The 24,847-nt window shown below is 43.3% G+C and overlaps 1 protein-coding gene across 1 annotated transcript in view; it reads left to right on the top strand.

Moving 5' to 3' along the window:
- Nucleotides 1-6,423: 6,423 nt before the first annotated feature.
- The window catches only part of LOC6529094 (mucin-17), a 33,452-nt gene continuing 15,028 nt past the window's right edge, over nt 6,424-24,847 (top strand). Inside the window, exon 1 of the mRNA XM_015198703.3 lies at nt 6,424-6,683. The gene's annotated coding sequence lies outside the window, so the exon portion shown is untranslated. The remainder of the gene's footprint in view (nt 6,684-24,847) is intronic.

The raw sequence follows: 24,847 nt of genomic DNA, 5'->3' as shown, positions 1-24,847 counted from the left end.
TTATCGTCCAGCTGTGACTCTAGTTGTTTCTGCTGCAGAGCACTATGGCTTCTATTGGGCCTATAGCATTTAATTTATAGTTTAGGCAAACGCCAAATTTGATTTATTGGTCAAGAGGCTATTGACTATTATGCTGAGCATATTATTTGGCTGTAATATACGTTGGAGTGAGCAATGATGCCCCTTTTGCTCCACATAAGAGCTCTGGTTTAATTACTACAATTATTGGAATTCCTGTGGAACCTTTTTTTTTCTCAAATACCCGCCTAAAAGCCATAAATCAAACATCTCAGTGGGTAAAATGCGATACTCCCAGAGTAAATGCGATGCCTAAAACTCCTATTAACTGAAACAGCAATTAAATTCTTACATGTGCGGATCTAAATTTAGTCTAATTTTAGAATTATTAGAAACAAAATGTATTGCCGTATGTACTTCATAAATTATTTACTTAAGTATGTAATGATACATACATTACGGAGTATTTATCTACATACAATGACGTCACAAACCATTCCAAGCTTATCGAACCATACATGTTTAACCCTTAATATAAAAAGAGGAATGCCAGGCGAAGAAAATGGAATAGTTCAGTTAGTCTACGCTCTAACATTTAAAAACGTCTGAAAACTTAATTCCACCAAAAACAGGTAAATTAATTTTGCGACATGTACGTCTCAGCTTCAAGTAAGTAGTCTGGCTCAATTCTAAGTTCTGAATACCTCAAACTGGTCGGAACGAAGCTCTCCACCACAAGCTCACTCGTTTGCCAGTCTTTTCAACTGCAGTGATTGTGGTTGCACATGTAGCCATTTGGGCTCAAAAACTTCAGCCTCGTCATGAACAACCAAACATGAACAACACACAGAAAAGGCGCTGTAAGGGCATGAAGCAAATTCGAATGTATGCTCTTGCCATTTTATATAAGAATGTATATAGAACTTTGGAACTTTTGAAAATTCAGTGGTTAGGACATGGAGCTTCAAATTTGCATAAATGTAATCAAAAGTCGAGGTATCAGTATGCCTGGCTTGTAAAAAGTAAGTTTAATAAGTCGATTTTTTCTCTGTAAACACCGCAGAGAAGGTAAATTCTCAAAGCAATAGGTAACGCGTAAAATCTGCATCTGAGTCTCGGTCTATTGGCCAGAGGCTGCGAGTTACAGATGGCATATCAAACAAAAACGATGTAAAAATCAGGAGACAATCGCACTCTCAAAAAAAAAAAAAATGTTCACGAATCTATCAAAACAGTCACGCTCACACTTTTGTTCCCAATACCGTCATTCCAGAAAAGTTTTGATATTTCTCGTTCGCACTAATACTATCTAAAATATGGGTTTCAGATTGTCGGTTAACTCGACTACCGCGTTATCTCTTGTTAATTTTAAATTTACTGTGTTGTTGCGTCTTTCTGTTCATATGAACGTACGAACGGAAAGATACTACTCGGTGGAAATTTAATTCGAAACACCCACAAAGCCTATGTATCCATGCTGAAAGTAATCGTTAATGTGTAAATGGTGTGTTTTATTTACCTACGTTCCTGAAGTCGTTAAGTCCGGGGTATTAGAAATATGTTAAACGTTAACTAAAACTTCGTTTAGAGTGCCGTCTAGTTACTACATACTGAATCATTACATTTTTGCTTCCTACAGCACCCTCTTTGCTGCTAGCATTTTATCAGATGTGTAATAGTTTCGTCATTCGTGCATAGCGTTGTATCCTATATTAAATGTTCTTTGCTTAGTAACAAACTGTGATGTGTTTATGGAATCCTAGAATTGTCCACAGACAAGATCCCCCACGATATGTGTACATTCAAATCGTAGTAAATACAAGGGAGAACGCTATAGTCGAGATACCTGATTATCTGATACCCGTTATTCAGTTATTGGTTGTGCGAAGGAGAAATTTCAACACTGACAGTTTTTGGCGGTTTGTGGGAGTTAGAGTGGGCGTGGCAAAAAGATTTTTGGAAAATCGAGGGAAATTTACAAGACTAATAAAAATGTAAGAAAATATAAAGCGGCTTTTCAAAAACGTGGCAGCTTTGGGCGGTTTGTGGGCGTTAGAGTGGGCGTGGCAAATTTTTTGATAGAAATTGATAGAAATTTTCATGACAAATAAAAAATGAAAAAATTTCAAAACATTTTTCAAGTGTGGGCGTGGCAGTTTTGAGCGGTTTGTGGGCGTTAGAGTGGGCGTGGCAACATGAACCGACAAAATTTCGATGCGTCTATGTCACTGGAGTCTTAATGCTGAATCTGAACTTTCAAGCACTTGTAGTTTATGAGATCTCGTCGGTCATACGGACGGACAGACAGACGGACATGGCCAGATCATCACGGCTATTGATCCAGATAAAGAATATATATACTTTATATGGTCGGATAGCTTCCTTCTGCCTGTTACATACTTTTCAAGGAATCTAATATACCCTTTTACTTTACGAGTAACGGGTATAAGAAGCTTTTTTTACACTCTAATTAATAAGCTCTTTGTAATTAAACTAGGCTAAACCAGTACTATGTTGTTAACCAATTTAAGGGTGTACCTGGACTGGATATATCTGCGTTCTAGGTGCGCCTCGGTAGCCCACAAGTTGGGCGCATGTGCAGCAGCAGCGGCAGTGGTATCTTAAACATCATCTGCCGTCGACGGAATATTCAGAGGAGCAGCTATAGCTATTGCCTCAGGCGGAGACTGTTAGCCCGATTATCGGCGAGCACTTCACTCCACTTGTGCTGTCTATCCAGACTCTTGCTGTCAGCATCTCCATTTGTCTGCAACTGGAATGGATTGCGCCGCGGTTGTGTGTCGCCATGGGGATCGATGTATTGAAGTGTAGCATGGTCGATTCGAGTGCATTTCACTTCTCCTTCAACGCGTATTCTTGCTGGGTATTAAATCCATTGAGCACCGCAGATGGAGTTGGCAGTCGATGTTGCCTGTTGCTGTTTAACCATCATTTAACGTAAGCGGATTTATGCGAGACCCGTGACTGATTGACAGTGGGCCAGGTGGTCGCTTCATGCCTTGCTCTGTGGCTTGCATCTCATTAGCTCGGCTTGCCACCTATGCGATGACCCAGCATCTCCCACTTGCCTTAGAACTCCGCCGTTTCGGGTACCCAAAGCTGTGTCAGCGTTTAAGCTTTGTGAGGCGCAGACCTAACGGAGCAGCCAGATATGCGTACGTGATTCGTCTTTCGGGGTTCCCTTGTACTTGGGTGCGGTGCCGGAGCCCAAACTGCCGACCAAACGAATCAGACCAAATCAATAATGCATTTTAAATGAACAACAATTCCACTTGACGCCTCTTTGGCTAGAAATCCAATTACCAACCGTCCGTCCGAATGTTGAAGCCACGGAGGCGAGGGCAACGGTCTGGTCAACATGTTATTATTGACAAATGGAAATGTCAAAATGAAAAATTAACTGAAAATCAACAGCTAACACGGCAGCAGTTCCCGGTTGAGGGGTCGCGCCAGCAAAAGGCTGCGAAGAGCGACCGACAATTGAAAATGTCAAAATTCACGAGCTCAGCCAAAGCTTGGTGAACAGCCACAGCAAAACACTGTACAAAATTAATATTACATATAAATTAATTTTGAATGTTTAAGAAAATTATTTTAAGATATATATTCTTAATCCGTCTTTCTGTCGGTCTGTCTGTTGCTACGAAATTGTCTTTAGTTGTAATGCTTGCTGCATTTAACATCACCAACCATTCTTATTACAATATTTTGGATTATATATATACATATATCTATATATACAAAGATACTCCTATAGGAATCATTTTCAAATTACAATAAAAAACTTAATATTCTTTTTTAAATGTTCGGAAGTTAGATTCATATAGCTGTTGTAGAAACTTAGAATACAAATTCTGAAGATAACATACATATTTATTGGGCTTGGTCATTTTAATAAAGATCAGCTTACTTAAAAAAAAAAAGCATTTTGTATATAACATGCCACAGCACATGCTGTCCTTATTTACTACTAGCTAGAACATTTTTTAAAGTGAACCCTGGGGTGACCGCGCGGGTGTAATAGAGCTGAACCCTCCTCCAGGACAGCATGTCACACGAGACGCGGTAGCAGCAGATGCAGCAGCGACGAGAGGCACACCATCGGGGCACAACAGCAACAACCGCTTTTGCGGCGTTGCTGTCATCGATGGCCAACGATTGCCGACACTCGAGTGCCGCCGGCCCGCCGGTTCTGTTTTCGCCACCACTTGATAAATGATAAATTAATTGAGTATTGCCAAATGGCATAGTTTTTTGTAAAATGCCCTAAGTCAATGGGGAACATCTACAAACTAAGACAAGCATAAAACTTCATAAATGTAATGCAAGCCAGCTAAGTCCACTGTTATTATATAATTTAAAATCAATTGCTGACCTTAATTAAGAGCCAAATAGGAACTAGCACAGATCGAGCTTCTAATAAATAAAAATGACAAACTCTTACGTTACAGAGCATTTCGGGTTCGATTACAATGGACGAATACATATTTTTATGTAAATTGCTTTGAAACGTCATATTTCGTAACGGACGGCTTTTCCGGTCGTCTGTGGGCCGCAAGGACGTTGGTTGACACCAAAACGGCATACAATCTAAATTTCGGGACTGACTGCGACAGAGCAACTAGTTTCTAAAATATCTTAGCGTCCCTGGGGTAATTAGTGAACTTGCAAGTGGAACTTAGCATTAGTTTGGTGTTGAGCTAGGGAGTACCAAACAAATTGTGCATAGTTGATAAGTGGGTAATGCGAGGAAATTGAAAGTATATGAAAGTGCCCCGGTCAGAGACATGGATAATGAGAAATTTCTATGCGAAATGATGTCGAAATTTCACTGTCGACTAAGACTACAGCGATAAATCAAATGGTTAGATCCGGAGTGAAGCAAAAAAAGCGATGATACGCAAATATTTGCATAACACTTGATGTTTTCGGTAAATGCCACAGCAGCACAAGCCGAAGCTTCGACGCTCTCCAAATTGTTGTATCCACACAGCCAGACCCTCATACTCACACTTCATTTAGCCAGATGTTGCACATCTAAACGGCAAGAGAAACACCAGAAGCAGCAACCTACTAAATGTTGCTTATTTTCACTGGCAAAATAAAATAAACACACATGGTAAATTGTTTAATTGAATTTACCGCAGATGCGCTTAAGTTGCTAGTAATTTAGCAAAACCATCCTTTCCCGTTCATACGTCTTCAGCTACATGTACATATGTAACGGTAACTATAGCGTTGTGGAGTCTGTATCTCTATCCTCATCTGTATCTCGACCTCCATCTATATCTATTTCCGTAGGATACGGACTGGACTCCCCACCATATGGGCTTGATTGTCGTCGAAGTACAAATGGGGCAACAACGACAACAATGACAGCAGCCACCAGGATAAGAAGGGCACAGCTGTGGAGCCGTTGAATGTGTGTGCATTTTGAAAAGCCAGTGTGTCGTTCCTTCTGTAACGATGCATTAAATTGAAAACGGAAAAGAAAGTGCTCCGCAGACGCCAGTTGCCTGGTCGCTTGGATTGCAATTGTTACTGGGTTCTAGATTTCTCGCAGGCCCAATTATGGTGCTACCACTGAGTGTGCTTTCGTTTCGCAATTGGCCAGCTACATATGTGGCCGAGCTCATTGCTCAAAGCCCGATAATGCTGTTGATATTTAAGATGCCTGCGAGGGACACAGCGTGGTGACTGGATGTCAAAGGTCGCCGCCGTTTGCATACTCAGGAGTTGCACAAGCTTTCTGGCCTTTGTAATCTTAATTAATTTGTGGGGTGCATGGATTCTGCGGCGCCATTACTTAACAGCGCTTCATCGTGGGCCAGTTGACCCCTGAAATCACTTATTCGCTCGGCATATTCGACTTCAACGCAACTCACGACACTCATTTACCGCAGTTTGTGGCCCAATGCTCTTGGCTAAGAGCAAGAAACTTCAGCGCATGCGCAGCCGGCAAAGCAAACCAGCTCGCGATCTCTCTTTTGGGGCTCTCTCCTCTCTGCCTCGTCATCTTGACCATTTGGGGCCGTGTGTGTAAGTGTGTGTGACTCTTTGGTTTGAAGCGTCTACTTTTCTTTCGGGCCAACTTCTTGGACTTTCTTGGCAACATGTTTAAAAGTCTTTTGGAAGCGCCAGCCCAACGTTCAGTTCACTGTGAGCGCTTATAGCGTCTGGTGCGTTGCGACAGAAGATCGAGTACCGACAACCAACCCATCCGAAAAACACATCAAACAATCTACCGCAAGCCGAAACAACAAACAAACTAAAGGATATAATCCCAGAATTAAGCGAACTCGTGCAGTCATTTGGTGCAAAAGTTGTGCGTGCAATGGGCCGTGATTCGGATGTGGCACGATTTTAATTAAATCGCCAGTACTGAAAGAATTAAAACAAAACACAAAGAACGCATCACAGTTGAATTAAATTGCGCTGAACGGGAAACCCACAGACACGTCGTGTTGCACGGTTGATTCAGGTCCCGATTCAGGATCGCAGCCCATCCCATATTCATATTCGTATTCTTATTCATACTCGGTGTGCGCGTAATTCCTGTCGGCTGTCCTTGTCGTATTGTTTATGGATTTGTTGGTTTTTGGTTCCGCGAGTGTCCCTCTAACACGTAGCAGTGGCGTCAACAGGTAAGCCTTGCATTCAGCCGGGATTAACTTTGCTTAAACTGTCGAAACAACTATAGCGACAGCAGGCAATGGAGTGGGTGGAGTTTCTGTCCCTGTCCCTGCTTCTGTTCCTTCCTGATTTTGCTCCTGTTCCTGCATCCGCATCCACAGCCAAGTGGCAACAAAGCGGATTACCACGAAAATATTTACAAGTTTTAAATTGTTTATACCACCGACAGTGTCGGTGGTGTGTGTGTGTATGTGTGTGTTATCCGGCATATTATTATTTATGCAATTGGGCATCGTAGTTGGCTAAATGGATCGGATCGAATCTGGTCGGATCTGAGCGACCACTTGTGGGCTGGAGAGCAGAGCCCCGGAGTGAGTGAAATTAAAACGTGTCTTTAATTAAGGAGTTGCACTGGGCCCCTTCTACTGGGTTTGGGAGAGAGGGCAAAGGGAAGAGAAGGGGTAACAAGAACGGGCGCACAAAAAGTCAACGGCAGCAGCGGTAACAGCATCGGACCGGCAACACCAACAAGAGCAGAAGAAACACATACACACGCATACAGTGGATTGAAAGCCACACACGTGTAAATGGAAACAAGTTGAAATGCCTCAGCTACATTTGGTCAAGTTTACATGAGGCAATGTACTTGGCAAGAGGCGAGAACTCTTTCCCCGGCCCCAGCACCCAGAAATTCAGCCGCCGATGGGAAGGCGAACAGGCCAGGCGATGTGATTTTAATGAAGTTCTAAAAACTCGGCATGCCAAACCTAAACAAACATAAACTTCCTTGACGCTGGCTTGCGATTGCATTATGGCTGCCACATACAGCAGCAACATCAGCAACAGTTGAGAGCCCAGCAAAGCAGGGCGAACAATGCCGCAATCTCTATAACATTTATGCAAGCATTAGCAGGTTCCCATCCCATCTCCATCTCCATCTCCATCCCCATCCCATCCCCATGCCCATAGCCATACCCATCCCCAGACCATGTTTCCGTCCCCCACCAAGCAGCCCAGCTCCAGCAGCTGTCCGTTGGGCATGAGCCTGGTTAGTAAAGACTTAAGCTGACAGCAGCCACCGAGCGAAACGCAGAACAGTTTGAGTTACTTTCTACACAGCATTTTATCCGCTCAGCCGCTGGGCGGTACTGGTAGTGGTACTAGTAGTGGTTCTGCTACCACTGGCTGGCTGAGATTAGTGCAGTTGCATCTGCAGTTGCCGTTGTTCTTATTGCGGTTTCTGTTACTGTTGCGGTTAAGTAAATAAAGCGGCGTGACTCCACGGCTCAGTCCAAGTCTCAGTCTTTTGCTTTGCTTTTCTCCAATTCTTGCTTAGTTTTCAGCTTGTCAGCCAAGAGACTGTGTTGCAAGAACTGTTTTTGATGCTGCTGATGATGCATCTGTGACTGAATCTGAAATTATAGATGGGTATGATTTCAGCTGTACGCTTCCCGAAGCTTACTGCTTTCCAGCCCACTTGCTATTGGATCTGGCCCAATTAGGGAGGTACTGGCTAACTGGCTGCCTCTGATGGGAGCAGAGCTGAAGAGTACCATTACGATATAATATTTTGAAGATGGGATCCTATGGGATAGGAGGCCAGTCTGGGACCACTGCTGTTGCATAAGCAGCTGAAAAAGTGGCACATAACAAACTCATGGCAAATGAGCACGCCATCGCCATTAAGAGCTGCTGCATTTTAATTAATCAAGTTAACAAACAGAGCAATGCAGCTGCAATGGCGGCAGCCTCATCTGTCAACAACAATGCGCGCCGCAAACTAATTACATGCAACTCGACGGATAGGGGAAGCCGAAACCCAAATCCCAATTGACGAGGCCGCCCATTATTGTTGTTCGATGTGGAACTTGGGTTTGCTTATGTGCATATGTGCGATTACCAAATTAGATTTCTGTCTAATTATGGCAGTGGGACTGCAGTGCAAGCAGAGCGAGTCCCGAAGAAATCGCAACTGAAAGTAATAGCCATGGCTGCAGAAGTTTGCGCGAGCGACGATAAACAAATGGATGCAGTAAAAACAAAACTTTGCAGCACAGTCAAGTCATTCAGCCCATCCCGGACCAGACTACGCAAGGCCAGGCCATTCGCTGTCGAGTTGAGTGCCAACCAAAGTTCTTCGCAGAACTTGCCTCCCGAGCGGACTGGGCTGTCCTGGCTCTGCTCGGAGGAAACGGCACTTAATAATAATTAAATAATTTTCGCCAATTATAGAGCCAGCACATAGCCATCTAAATGGGTTTGGCTTAGACTTTGCATCTGTATCTGCAGCCAGTGTCTTTATTCGTACCTCCTTCCTCCATGGAAGCGTTTGTGTGTGTGCTGAACTAATAAATAAGATTGCTTTTAATTAAGAAAGAGAAAATTGTTGCCGCCATCGAAGTTGAGCGGCAAAAGCTCCGTTTTCATTCCACGCCTTGTTTAAAGTTTCAGTACGACTCTCTTTGTAGATTCGGATTCAGTTTCAGATACTGATTTAAATGGGGTTTTATCAGGAGTTCGCTAATATTAGTTCGACGGCCCAAGTATATTACGAAAAGTATTATTTTTTTTTAATAAATTGTCAAATTCATCTAAATTCGTAAGCTGGAGCGCTGAACTGAAAGATGCTTCTTTAATAAGCCAATCATGAGCTTTGCCCTTATTTAAGCGAAATAGCTTTTTTATTTCTCTATATATGCAGAATGAAGGTTAATATTTATTAGTTTGGTTAGGCGAATAATGGTAGGAATAAACGGAGCCTGTATTAATATTGAATATTATTTTATATAACTCTAAACTGTGAATATTATATTTAAAGTACTGAAGAAGACTCATGGCGATGCTTTAATCGGCTGGGTAAGTTAGTTGAGATTGGCAATGCTTTGCCCCCTTAAAGCTCACTGCAAAACTGTTTTCCTTCCACATATATCTGGAAATGAGGCCGATTCGAAACAAGTCCATCCAATGAAGGTTGGTTCGATGCTCTCGGCCGCAAGTATATTTGGCCCAGGCGCACAGGCTAATTTAAAGCATTTGAAACTTTTTGACGTCGGTGCTATGCATTTCGGCTTGGTTCAGTTGGCGGGGTGATGCCGAAGACTATGACTTCAGAGTAGAGAACTGCAAGTAGCAAACTGCCAACTGGTAACTGCTTACAGCGAGTGTCATCAGCGCCACAACGCACACACTCAGTGCTTTCTGGCACATGTCATGGGAACTTCAAGTGAGCCAGTCAAAGTTGGGAAATCATGGGAGTGAATTATTTTACTTTGCTTAGGGAAAAATATATTAATATGGCAGCGCTCCAGTTGCCGGTGTGGAATTTTTAATTCAATTTATATTGAAGTGGACGAAAACGCAGCAGCCCCCCATCGCGTGCACTGCCAAGTTCTCCTTCTAGGCAGCCGGCTCAGAATGGGAAATGGAAATGGGGCCCGCCTTTGTTTGCCATCCGATAATAATTTTATTTGCGTAGCAGTACAGTCAGAGTCTCGAATAATTCATGCGCATCTGTGTTAATATTATGCCGGTCTTCGTTGTAGGACAGATGAACCCTTTTTAGGCTCCGAAGCAACCGGATGACTTTGAACTTTTGACACATTTGGCAGTCGACTGTCATAGTTGGCTAGGGGTAATAGTTCACTAGGGAATTTCTGCTTGGTTAGGGTCCAGGCTTCCTGGGAATATGAGCTCTTCAGCTACAAAAATTCTTTATGCCGCAAATTATGGGACTTGACCTTTGGCGATGTCCGACAGTCTGACAGCGGACAGGCGGACAAGCGGACGGGAGGACAGATCTGCCATCAGAAAGACGGATTGGGGTCTGGATTTCGTAATCTTTGACAGATACGGTGGTGCGTTTCAGCGACCTTCAGTGGCAGTTTTTTTTTTACAGTTGGTTATTATATCTAATTAAGCGGCTTATTAAACTGACACACGAGGCACAAACTTATTGCCTCAAGCCGCATTTCATCGCTTCAACACATCATCATCAATGCCCATCGAACGCACAATTGATGGTCTGAATGGCTCAATTTATGTTGGATTGCACTAGGGAAAAAGTAAAGCATATTTTTTCCATGGCGGCATTTGTCCATTGCTTTACAATAATATATTAATAATAACAATATGCATCACGCGCAGTAAATTTTTTTCGCCGATTTTGCCATTTCTTTATTTGGGCTTATGTAATCACTTTCACAAAATATAAATTGAATTGCCTGTGCCGGGGCATCTGCAGTGCATGTGGACAAAAACGATCACAATTATAAAAATAATGGAAAACACAATTATAATTGTGAAATTATTATTCATTCCTGTGCATCCGACTTTAAAGCATTAATTAAGAATTTTATTTGCAACGATGCGCATCCGAGATAGCACTCAGATCATCCGGTATGATTAATTTTCTGACCCTTTGAGCGATCATTTGGACTGCCACTCGACCCCGTCCTTACCGCCGCAGTCATGAGCTGGTCAATCAGCACTTAAGAGCTCCCCAAGTGGATTCTAACAGTATGCTGCTGTGGCTTCTGTTGCCGCCACTGTCCATAATCCATTAGAAAAAGTAGCAAATTATGATTTATTGCACTTTGCCCCAAGAATGGAAAAATTCATGAGAGCCACAAAGTGTGCGAGCGCTGGAAAGTATGCTCCGCTGAATTGAAGCCAGGACTGCAAAGGGAGGGGAAAGGGCATGGGGAAGTACAGGCAGTAGAGGCAAAAACTCCAATGTGGCATACGAAAATGTAAAACTCTTGTAATACCCTGGCCACTGTGGCCCACTCCACCCACCAATCAACCAAACTTTTGGTCTCGGTGTATTAAGTCGGCGCCTCAATGATGCATTCATGTTGTCTCTGCAATCATCTACTGAGCCGCGCAACATCAATTAATGCTTTATTTGTGGCATCCAAAGATACATGGTGTCTAAGGTCGTCATCCCAATTACACGCTTGAGCAACGTGCGTGTTTCCACTTAGCATTCGGCTTGTACAATTCCACGCCTAATAAGCACAAAATTGGGTCTTGGCTACCGAGACGCCCCTTAATTTGGAAGCTTTAGATCAGTCATCGGGGGCCAGATGCAGCTGAGCAAGCATTGCATTGAGCAAGCATTAGATGTGCTCGGGCCAAGCTCACGAAGCCAATGATGCGTCAGCTGTCCACCGCCTTAGTTAATAACTCTGACCGAAATACCAGAAACCAGAGACCGAGAACCGAAAAGTTAGTGCCATTAGCATATACTTAGCACAAGAACCAGTTTTTCCCGCCTCTGTCTTCCCCTTTTCTGGTACATAGAATTCGTTCGTGTCTTCACAAAAGAAATGGAGAGAAAAGAGAGCAGCCCAGCGAAAATGGGTCAAAAAGTTTCCCACTGTTTGGGTTTTATCTCAATCAACACATCCGAGCAGATCGGCGATTTCGCACATGCAATCATAGATTTTTACAGCCGCTTCGGGACATATGGGTTTGCATCTTCTGCTCGGAAGCAGTAAGAATGCAGCTCAAATCGAGCACAAATGGAATCGGAGAAAATCGGTCGGCTCTGACGGAGGGAGAAACATCAGCGGCAGGCGAATGGCGCATAATATACCATAATGACAAAATTACTATATTTAGTATGCTAAAAATCGGTCAAAGTGTCAGTGGGTTTTCCACAACCGCCTTCATTAGCGGCACACAGCAACAAATGACGGCTTTGCTTTTACTTTGCCAAACGCCTGCGCTACCGAACATGATATTGCAATTTTTGGCATTAACTTCTTTTCACCTGAGCGATGAGTCTGGGCCCGGGCTCTCCAGATCCTAAGTCTGGCTCTTGACAGCGGCCCCAAAAGTGTGTCTATATGTACATATAGCCTGCTACCGTCTTGGTGCGTGACCATAGTACGCAATTTCCTCCCTTTCTACCGTCGAAACCCCGCCATGTGATCTTTTTTCTAGCCCGACAACTTTCATTTTTGCCACTGTAGAATATCAATTCACAATGGCCACAATGAAAAGCGTATCGAACGCATCAATAGATTATTGGTATTTTTGTGTGCGGTTGTCTTTTTGAGGCGCTTTGTTTGCTTCCCCATTCATCAGGCAACTCGATTGGATGGGCTCCTCCATCTTCAAGAGGTTTTATCGTTGGCCCTTGTTTGTAGTGTATGTATATTTAACGCGCCTCGAGAGAGTGTGCACTCGAGGCTTTAAGTGCCGCAATTAGCAACAGCTCTGGGACCGCAACAAGTGCGTCAGGTTCACCTGTATCACACCAGTATCCCAAGAATCAAAATCCACAAATCTTCCACATCTGCGCACAAAAAGAGAAGGAAGACACGGATACAGAAAGAGCTTCTCAGCAGATACAGACTCGAAGAGTAGATCGGCGATCGAAGATGATTTTCGGTAACGTTATAAAAATTGAAAGCTACGCTTTCAGGTGACCCACATTCACAACTGTTCAGCACGTCTTGGTTTGCTTGTTGTTTTGCCTTATTCTCGGTGGTTTTTATTGGACTCTCTTGACCAATGACAAGTTCTGTTGCACGAGAGTGTCCAAGCATTTTGGCCTACGTAAAGCAGAACGGAGAGCGGACAAGCAACGGCTGCCCTTCTCTGGGTTTTGTCTTGAAATCAATTTTTTGGCAGCACTTTGTGGGTTTTTGTGCGCTGTTTTCCTTGCTGATTTTACTCCTCAGGAATTCATAATGCCATACTTACCGCTTGAATTTTACCTAGACGTCTCATTTCTGTGCGTGACTTAAGCCGTCATGTATATACGAAGGCATTTAAATTTTAGTCTATATAAAAAATTTGAAAATATCAAAACATTTTTCAAAAGTTTGGGCGTGGCAGTTTTGGACGGTTTGTGGGAGTTTTCTTGTAAATTTCTATTGATTTGCAAAAAAACTTTTTGGTCCAAACCGCCCAAAGCTATCAGTGTTAAAATTTCTCTTTAGCTAAGTAACGGGTATCAGATAGTTGGGGAACTCGACTCTATTGCCTTAATAATAGTGAGGTGACTAGGCTGGTGGTTTAGCTTGACTGTGATATTGTGTCACCGTAAAGGTTCGTAGGACATGAATAAATGAAATTTTAATATGGTTGCTTTGACTTTTCTCATTGTGGGTTTGAATTAAAGTAACGTTGAGTATTAAAACTTTGAATTTAGTATGGTAATTGGCAAAAGATAAGATTGACATAAGATGAGGATATGTGAAGAGTTACTTATTCATATTGCGTTTTTCATTCAAATACATATACATGCTTTTACTATTCCAAATTTTTCACAAGGTTTCAATACTCAGCTGCAATTGAAATATGAAACAAAAAGTGCTGATATGCAAGTTTGGTATTTGAAAAGGTAGTTTATTGCTAATTTTAGTTGCCAAAGCTTGGGCATTTTATTAAAAAGAAACGACATCAACATTGCCAACAAAATTATTTCGAATGTCAGCGCCAAAAACAGCGGGCTGCCAGCTTACACTCACATCAAATGCAAATAGACGAAATGATGCACACAAGCACCCGTCCAAACAAATAGCATCGATACAGCAGTAACAACAATCATCGGGCGAGCTGCCAAATGAAACGTTAGGGAAAATCAAACAATTCCGCTCATTGAGCTTTTAAGCCGCTAAGGCCGAGTGTAGGGCAGGGGTCGACGAGCACATGTCATTTTTCAGATACTTTGATGTGCGACAGCGAAAATAAACAGAATTTGGACCGCCATAGCTCTGCATATTCCGGTCGTTTCCACGGACTGACCTGCACTCCGTACAATCCAGTGCCTGTTGGTATATAAATACCTCCAGTCGATGCCCGTCAATCCGATTGAGCCGCCGGAATTTGCAGGGGTTTTTAAATACAATATCGGACCGGACGTGGCCGAAATGCTCTTTCATTCGTCTGGAAGAACAAAGAGACTGAAAATTGGCAGATGGGGCCAAATAAGAAAATACTTAACTGATATTAAGTTGAATCGCAATTTAAACATTTTAAACTTAACTTTATCGGGGTCGAAAGCAGCATTGGCTTTCTGTACTCCATCAAAAGTCTTTCTGATGCGATAAAATATTTCCTCCATTTTATCAGCCAATATTGCATTTTATCATCGATTTGCCAAAAGTTCAGCGAGAGTAATAAAAGTAAATAGTTTCCGCAGCTGCGCTGCAATTTGTTGTATTTTTCGGGAAAACTAATTCAACAATTCGACGGACTCTCCGAATTTGCGGTGAGCCCTTCTGATGAAAGGTTCCTGCTGTCGATTGAAAATATTGAGCGCATTGATGAACAATATGTGGGTTTAACAAAGAACAAAAGCCGCCCGGAATTGGTTAGTAACCATCGTCGAGTATTTACCGCGCAACCGAGCTAATGAAGCCATTAGAGCTGGGCCCGTTGTTGGCCAGCACGTCACTTGGAATCCACTCTCTGTGCCCGAATCCGAATCCGAACTCGAACCCGAACCCATACCAGAACCTGAACCAAAACCAGAACCCCGTGGCCCTTTTATTGGGCACGGGAAATGACCATTTTGCACAGCCAACTTCGGCAGAACAAGCATTTTTTACTTGATTTGGTTGGGGCCAGCCGGCCAGAAATAACAAAAGCTGAAAGTGAGTGGAACTGTGGGTGGAAAGCGGTCGCAAAGTTTATGCCAGTTGGTTGATTTCTGTAGCATTTCCGTTTTGTTTCATTTTAATTCTCGAACTGCTCTTTGACCATTTTTGATGGTGAGCACACAAGCACAAACAGAACATACACACACCCACGCTCACAAACACAGACAGAAGCACACACACGCCGGCGGAAGAGGAAGGGCGATGAGATGGGAATATAAAATGAAATAAAATGTTTGACTGCTGCGGAAGTGCGCCACCAGTTTATTTCTTGTGCGCCATTTTGCTTACATATTTTTCGATTGTGCAGCACGCTTTCGGGCGCTGGCAACGTCGATTGCCCCTAGTTTTAGTTTGTTGGTGGTGTTGGTGTGTGCGGCTTATTGGTCTTTATGCCCCATAATGTAACGGAAATTGTCCAAGTTTTTAAACGCATAAATGTTTAATTCGAACGCCTCCCGCCCGCTGTTGCTCCCTGACCCCCGCTCACTAAATGCTCACTTTACCGACTTCTCGTAGTAACCTTAGCAGCTGCTGGCCGCCATTAATATTTGCCAACTATTTGCATAAATTAATGTGCGCACACAAAATGTTTCCAAAATATGGCTCTCTGCTCCACGCTTTCCTCCGGCACTTTCGGACCAGCCCTTGATGGGATAGTCAGCAGTGGACGTGGCAACGGCAGCGGCGTGGTATGTGGGTCTGCCCAGCTCCGCTCATGGATGTGAGCGAGTTTTAATGGCGATTTAAACTGCCTTTGTTTGAAAGCGAGCTGAAAGCATGCGCCAAACTTTCGCATATGAATGCGTAATTATATTGCAGTTCTGCCGTCGGCGCGTATAACTCCGGCGAAAGCTTGTCTATTCCGCCATAAATTGGGATGGACCCTTAAAGCTCTGCACTAACATTGGGGAACAAGTATCTATCAGATACCTTGCTGTGGAGCCTCCGCACTGAACAGCTGCAGGTCCAGCTGTGGCCGCTTGTTGACGCTGACCCAAATTCAGAACATGTTGGAGACTGGGGTTCCGACTTGCGGAGAACATAAATATTCAAAATTCCTAATCAGCTTCCACTAAGCAGCATTTAACTAGAATTCCTTCCAGTCCGACTGAAAGACTCTAATGGAAGCTAACCATCTTAGACTGCTCTGCAGTCTGATGCGCTCTAACTCTGTGCCCAAAATAGATGCGTGGTGCAAGCTGGTTGGCGGCTGGCGAGGGGCTGGTAATTGAGTTTTTAGTAGCTGTTAGCGGTCCCACACCACCTCTTCGCACCACTTAATGGCAAAGATGCGCAACTACACGCAGCAATCCCAGAGCGGCGCATTGTTGTGCAAATTAACTATGTACCTGCCCACGAACGCAACCACATGCACATTAGGGTGTTCCAAGCTCTGAGGTTCTACGTCAACCCGTTTGTAACGTGTTCTCAGTAACTTTCGTGCCAGAATTTCGCTTATATCATGCCACTTGTTTTCGTTGTCCCTCAAAACATCGAAAAAGTAGCCAAGATTAATGTAAGCCTAAGAGTCGGTCATCCAACTATATATTGTCTTTCGACTTATCTTTTAACTTATATGTTTATTTTCAATCGCTTGGCAACTACGAGAGATACCTAGATACGTTTGATTAATGGCGCAACTTATTGGAAGCTTACCACTTAAAAGAATGAGAGCATTAATTGTTCTCCGATTTTTCAAAATGTTGGACCACCCTAATGCAGCATCGCAGAGCAAAGGCCCGAAAATCACAAGCGCTGGTGCTAGAAATGGAAGTTAAAGTTCCTTGGCACAGGCAGCGGAAACGAAATCAAATTTGCACGAAAAACCAAAGGTAAACTTTGAACGCTTCTGGCGGGCAGCTTTCCTCACCCACTCCCATTTCACTCCCAAAGCCACACGCATACGCACATGCTGGGGCGAGCACACATACGCAAATTCGCACGTCGCTTATTTGGTAATTTGCGTGAGTGCGAAAATGCGTTGCGTGTTTGCCTAACATTCGGTCCGTACATGACCGTATATGACTGCGCTGGGGTGCACTCTCTGCAGCAAAGTTCATAAACTTATACACACCTGAGCCCACAAAGATATGCACGCGCTGGCAGGAGCGCCTGCGATATGGCCCTAATTGAGTTAGCCAGGGATTTCGCGCGGAAATATTTAAGTCCTTTGCGGTCAGAACACCAGTTTCGGCAACTTCCTGTCGCTGGCACAATAAATTCGCATAGCAAATGGGCCAGCGTTTAACTATGTCAACAGCAGTCAGCCCGACTCGCATCTCAAGAAGAGTAAACAAACCCGACTTGACGAGCACGGTCAGAGCGGAGCACCTGCTACCCCGACTACCATAAAATGTTAAACAGCTGGCTAATGTATAAAGGGTGCTCGGGTGGAGCGGCCCAAGTGCACCACAGCCGATGGGGACACGGGGGGTGGTGGGTCGCGGCTGCATATATTCCTGCGGCTCCTGCTGCTGTTGACGCTGTCATTGTGGCAGAGACGGCGGGGGAACAACGAAAATTATGCAAAATAGGTAAAGCTGCTTTGGCGAAACTGAACCTCAACTGCATGCACTAAATTATGTGCTTTGCAGCAAAGCGGTCCGATGAAAGGCGACGCCTTTGGAGATCCGCAAGGATACTTTAAGGTCGCAGTCTGTTTAAGGAGTCTTCTCTATTTCCAAATCTCTGTCAATGACTCGCTAATCTAAATCGAGTGGTTTTGGAGCAAGAAGGTCGAGGAGCTGTTATCTTTCGAAGCCAGCGGAAAGAAGTGCATTCTAATGAACGACAAGTTTACCGAGCCGGAAAACTTTAGATACTTAATGACTTCCATATATCCTTCATGATTTATGAAGGCTATTTATGAAGGATATATTGAAGTCATTAAGTATCTAAATTCTTCTCGCTCTGCTTGTAATTACAAACCTATAGGGTCGTGTCAATAATTTATTGAATAAAGGGTATCAACACAAGCTATCGTTTCAGATATCGCTGCTTTAGTGTGAGCCATTCACATAACTATACCACAAATCTTCATAACTGTCCACACATTTAGCGTCCTTTGTAGCCTTCCTATGACCACCACCTCGCTTATCTGTCAGAAAGTAAAGTAAGACAAAAAAGTTCCTCTGGGTAACAACACAGCTTCCCTGCCTCCGTTTGCGACTGAAACAGGAACGAAGGCATGGCAGTAGTTGTGACAGCACATGGAATCTTATCTGAGGCCCACGCGTTCAACGGCTATTGCAGAACACACTTTCAGGACCTAGCTCCGCCTAGCGCCAACAGATCCCATGAAAAATGTTCTCATGTTTATATTCCCGTAGCTAGCGCTTTTGGCCGGAAGGTTTTCCGTTTTTGGGTTTAGCTCCAGATAGCCCATACCAACCTGTGGTCGTCTGTGCTGGCACACAGATTGGGATTGAGAATGTCTATCCTTCTCTACGTCCTGATGGTCCCTGCTACCCGATGCCCTGCTGACAGACTTGCACCTAGCGTAGCACACTTTCGAAGGATGGTATCTCCATTGCCGTGGTCGTCGCTTACTTTAAAATGCAGTTAAATAATAGATTTAACTCATCTTGGGCTTGGGCACAGCGTAATGTAATTCAGGCAACTAGATTATGAAAAGCCCTCGCTTAAGGTTAATTATCATGACTAATGCACTGGAAATAGCTGACACACTGCGGGCACAAATCAGTCCTGGGCCTTCGCACTAGCGGCCATAGTGGTCTTGAAAGCTCGGCAATTAAGCCGGGCTGATAAAACAGCACAAGTGATTGTGCGAGTCATAACTTAAAAGAACACGGATACGTGCAATACGAGGGTGACGCTCGTGTGTTCCATCGACATTCAGAGAATGACGCAGCGGGCGGCAAAAAAAAGCCATTGGTTGAGTGTGGGATAAGCTCAAAGGGGAAACTCTCGGCGCAAACTTACTCATGGGAGCTTAACCCATTCACAAACCCCAAAGCAAGCTATCCGAGAGAACAGAGTAGGATGGAAGCCACCAACACTGACCAGAAGAAACTCAGTTGGGCATGAATGGATATGACGCCATTTGTACGAAGCAGAGTAAAAGGATTTTGTGCACCTTTCAAGGTCCCTTTTTTACAGTTTGTTGACTAAAAAGTCCGAGAATGAATGAATGAATGCTTGAATGCCTGATGATTGAATGTGCCGAGGTTGCGGGTGGTAAGTGAAAGAACCCCTCTTGGGGTTCATGTTTATACTAATCAGCAACAGCCAGGCATACCCGATGATCCCTGGGCTCCGCACCAGCTCCTACAGCTTGTTTTTGATTACAAATTGAAAATTTGCCGTTTTGCAAAAGTTGTACGAAATCAAAGTGTTTGCGGGGAGATTCGTTTTTCTTTCGGATAACGGGTTTCTCGAACCAGGCATTTCCATGTGTCACAATTCGGGACGGTGTGGCCAAGCGCATAGGGTTGCTCATGTGGAATACAGAGGCGTAGAGCCAAAAAGGACACGCTAGTTAGCAACAGAATTACAAAGCTCTCCCATCAGAACAATCGCATAGAGGCCACATTAAAGGGAGAATAATTATGACAGCGGCGCAGCTTTAAGGCGTAAATTATTGTTTCCGTCCTGCAAAAGCAGTGTAAGTGCGCTACAATAAATATATAATATTACAAATGTGATAATGGCGAGATAGCATAATGGATTAAGTACGGCCTGGTGTTGATCCCCCTGTCGTTTGTTTGCGGCCTCGCCGCTGCTCTCATTTAAGCCTTTATCAATTCCAATCTGAATAAATATGCGACCGCGAACGCAGCAGGAAACAAAGCTGCATCTCTGTTTGCCGTTCTACTTAATTTCAATTTATTCACAGTTTAAAGCTTTTGGCGCGCTTGCCGCTTCCGATTATTGCCACTCTTTAAGGTTACTATTTAATACGCAGATGTGCCCGGTTGTCGTTAGCAGGAGCTTACTGTGGCCTGTCACCAAGACGTACGGCTAGGCGACTGCAATGCGCGGCAAGCACGCGCCATTTTATAAATTGCGGCAATCAGAACCCTGCCTGTCGCTTAATGTGTGGCTGAAAGTTGAGCACTGTTGCAACATCAGGTTGCACTTGCAAATCACGTGTACCCCGAGCGAAGGCCTAAAAAGGTCCTTCTAATTAATGCAAGGTTGGTGTTGTGTATGTGTGCATATTAGAAACGACGCGTTCTGCTTTAGGGTGAGACAACAACTGACTTTTTTATTTTGCTTTGCTGATCAGGAATGATTTTTGGTATACTAGGGTTAGTGTTGTATAACGTAGATATTAAGAGGATAAGTAGAGTAATTTCAACAGAGTGGTGAGATGTATATTTGAATTAACATATATAACACATCTCTCCCCTTAATTTAATGGCATTTTTTTGTTAGTATGGCGCTTCCTGAAGTTCGTGGTCTGATAGCGGTTGACTTCTTGGCGTGTCCGAGAGCTTCTACGAATCGGAATACCTGAACGGCGAGGCTGAGGATTCTTCTGAACGTTGGGCTGTGACTCTTCAGAAACTCGGCTTGGCTGAACATCCTGTGACGGTTCGGATATCGGATCTTCTTGTTGTGTAGCCGCTGACTGAGCTTCCAGCTGAGTTGTGGGCTGATTTGGGAGATCAGGTGCCCACCAATATGTAGTGTTTTCTTCCTTAGAATCCTTGATGGCATCTGGACCAAATCTTGGCTTGATTTGATTGATGTGACGCTTGATGACACCTGTTTTGGTACGAAGGATGAATAGCATATGTCCTACAGGCCGGTCGATGACAGCTTCTATCCACTTTTCCCCTCTTGCGTAGTTTCGAGCAAATACTTTCTGGCTTGGAAAATACTTCGTAGATGCTAGTGGCTTACTATCAGATTTCTTCTCTAATAGTTGGCTTAAAATAGTGCGAACTGGGCGACCGTGTAGAAGTTCTGCTGGAGATTTACCTTCTGCATTTGGTGTAAAACGATACGAACTTAAATATTTCGTAACGGCTGCTCTGACAGATAACCCATCTCTGATATTTTTGCCCACTGCTGTTTTGAATGATTGTACGAATCGCTCAGCAAGACCATTTGATGCTGGATGAAATGGTGCAGTGGTGATGTGGTTTATTCCAAAGTTCTTGCAAAATACCTTGAAACTTTCTGCTGTTAGCTGGGGACCATTATCGCTAACTAAGGTTTTCGGATAACCTTCGATGGCAAATATTGTTGTGAGTGCTGAAATAGTATTTTCTGTTGTGGTGGACGACATTTGCGTTATAAATGGGAACTGAGAGTAAGCGTCAACGCAAATTAACCACATTGAATTAAAAATCGGACCCGCAAAGTCGATATGTATTCTTTCCCAGGCGGATGTAGTGTTTGGCCAGCTAAAAAACTCTTTTGCAGGAGCTGGATTAGCCACTTTGCAGATGTTACAATCTTTTGCTAATTGGTTGATATCCTCGTCGATCCCTGGCCACCACACATGTTGACGTGCTAGTTGTTTCATACGTACGATTCCCCAATGACCATCGTGTAGGAAATTAAGAATCGTTTTACGTAGCTTGCTTGGAATAATAACTCGGTTTACTTCAGAATGAAGGCAAAGAAGGCTGCTGTTGAACGTGAGGGCAAATCTTCGGTTAAAATATGGCATTAATTCTCTTTCTACCTGTTCAGGCCAGCCATTGTAAACGTATTTATAAACTTCCTTTAGAATATAATCGTGTTCAATGTTTCGCTTGACTACATCGACATTTATCGGGCAAGATACTTCGACTATGTTATAGCATGCCTCCTCCTGATCAAATTTATCATCAGAGTTGACTGGAAGACGTGAGAGTGCGTCTGCATTTCCATGTGCGGTTGTCGAACGATATTTTATATCGTACTGATAGGCCATCAGAATTATAGCCCAGCGCTGGAGTCGGTTTGAAGTCATCGTTGGTAGATGCTTGCTTGGTGAAAATATCGTAACTAAAGGCTTATGATCAGTGATTAGGATAAATTTTCTACCGTATAGATACTGATGAAACTTTTGTACTCCAAATATAATAGAAAGTGCTTCCTTTTCTATTTGGCTGTACCTGACTTGGTGCACATCTAGAGTTTTAGATGCAAAAGCGATTGGCTTTTCTCTGTTACCCGGATGCAGGTGTGACAACACGACTCCTATACCGAATGAAGAAGCGTCGGTAGCTAAAACGAGCGGAAGGTCCTCGTTAAAATGTACTAGCTCTGTAGCGTTTAAAATATGTGTTTTAAGTGCTGTGAATGCCCGTTGCTGGTCTGTTCCAAACTTGAATAGTGTGTTTTTTCTGCGCAGCTGATTCAGCGGAGCTGCTACTTGTGAATAATTTGGGATAAAATTGCAATAATAGTTTACTTTACCCATAAACGCATCTAACTGTTGTAGATTAGTGGGCGGCTTCAATTCCTTGACAGCTTCTAGTCCTGAGGTATCCGGAAGGATGCCCTTACTGCTCACTCTTCTCCCCAAATATTCGATTTCTTCTTTGAGGAAGAAACATTTTTCTTTCTTACATTTTATACCATTCTCTTGTAGAATACCTAAAATTCTTTCAAGGCGAGCAAGGTGTTGCTCAGTCGTAGGCGCTGAGATAATTATGTCGTCGAGGTAATTCCCACAACCTTCTATGCCATTTAGAAGTTGCTCGAGATGCCGTTGGAATATAGCTGGAGCGCTGGCTATTCCATACGGTAAACGTTGGTACTGGAAAAGTCCTAACGGCGTGTTGACAACCATAATTTTCTTCGTTGCATTATCTAGTTCCATTTGTAGGTATGCGTCCTTCAGATCGATTTTGGAAAAATGTTTTCCATGGCGAATGGCATGAAATAGAGTTTCTCGCGTTGGCAATGGGTATTGCTCGATGTCCAATTGGGAATTGACACCTTGTTTAAAGTCGCCACAAATACGTAGTGCTCCACCCGGCTTGGGTGCTAGTACTATCGGAGATGCCCAATTGCTGAATTTAATGGGTTTCCAAATACCTGCATTTGTGAGACGCTGCGCTTCCTCTTTAAATTTGTCCATTTGTGCAAACGGAATCTGTCGGCTTTTGTAGAATTTTGGAACCGAATTTGGCTTTAAGTATATGCTTGCCTTAAAGTTTTTTATAGTTCCGATAGCAGGTTCAAATACTTCCTTATATTTGGTGCAAAGGTCAGTCATTTGAGACAGCTGTGCTTCGCTTACATTTGAAATTTGCTGAATTTCGAAATTGAATGTTTTGAACAAATCCAAACCAAAAAGATTGTTTGAATTTTCCACGTTTGCCACGATGATCGTTACGTTTGCTGATTTGTTGCCACACTTTGCCTCAGTGTGCAGTTCACCCAAAACTGGAATTTCGCTTTGGCCAAACGCATGCAAAATACGAATACATTTTGCTAATTTAGGGCTGCCAACTTGGCGGTATGTTTGCAAATTCATCACCGACACAGTTGCACCTGAATCCATTTGAAACGGAACGATTGTATTTAGAATTTGAACATCAATCATGGTTTTATTGATTTCAAACCTAGCTAATTTTTCCACAGTGTATACCGTTTGGATAGTATCGGTGTTTTTGTTTTGGTTCTTTTTGTCACTATTTTCCATCTTCATTTTGCACTGTTTTGACATGCATACAACAGCTATGTGTCCCTTTCTTCCACATGTATGGCAAATGGCATCACGAAATTTACATTTTTCGCGCATGTGTGAGTTTCCACAGCCGGAGCAAGATTTGAGCGCGATCTTGCCTCCTTTTCCATCCCCACTGTTACGGTGTTTGTGATTGTTTTTGTGTACGTAAACTGCGTTCATGTCTACTGATTTCTTGTCACTTTCCTTGATAACAGCTACTGTTTTCATTGTTGCCTCGTATGTTTCGGCAATAGAAATTACATCTTCTAGCGATGGCTGAAGCTTTTGCAAAGCTGCTGTGCGAATTGCGTCGTATGGCGTATGCACTATTATTTGATCGCGGATCATCTCATTTACATAGTTTAATGTACACCCTTCTGATTGGCATACAAATTGGCATTCGCGAGCTATGCCACGTAGATCAGCTACCCACTCCTTGTGTGTTTGTGAGTCCCGCATTTGCCGTTTGAAAAATTCATAACGAGCAGCGACAACATGCCGTTTTTGCTTGAAGTGCTCCGTTAACTTTTCGGTGATTTGTACATATGTGTGTGTGTTCGGATTTTCACTCCCGAATAGATTTTTCACTAGTTCGAAAACATGTGTACCTACCCAAGAAAGAAAATAGGCTTTTTTCTTCTCTTCGGCTAGAACTGAGTACGCTTTAAAATGTTGCGTTAGCTGTTGTAAATACGTCTCCCAATTTTGGCTATCCTTACTAAAACTTGGGAACGGCGGACACACAACGATTTGTTCTCCTGCTACGGGAAAGTTACGTTCCCGTTCAAGAAATGCTTGCATCCATTGTTGTTGCTGCTGAAGTAATTGTTGCTGTTGAGCCAACAACTCTTGTAAATTACTTTGATTCTCCATTGTTTTTTCGTTCGATCTCTTGCAATAGACTACCGACACGAATTTCTGT

This window comes from Drosophila yakuba, chromosome 2L (genome assembly GCF_016746365.2).
Source record: "Drosophila yakuba strain Tai18E2 chromosome 2L, Prin_Dyak_Tai18E2_2.1, whole genome shotgun sequence".
NCBI lineage: Eukaryota > Metazoa > Arthropoda > Insecta > Diptera > Drosophilidae > Drosophila > Drosophila yakuba.
This window is presented reverse-complemented; position numbering and strand designations above follow the sequence as displayed.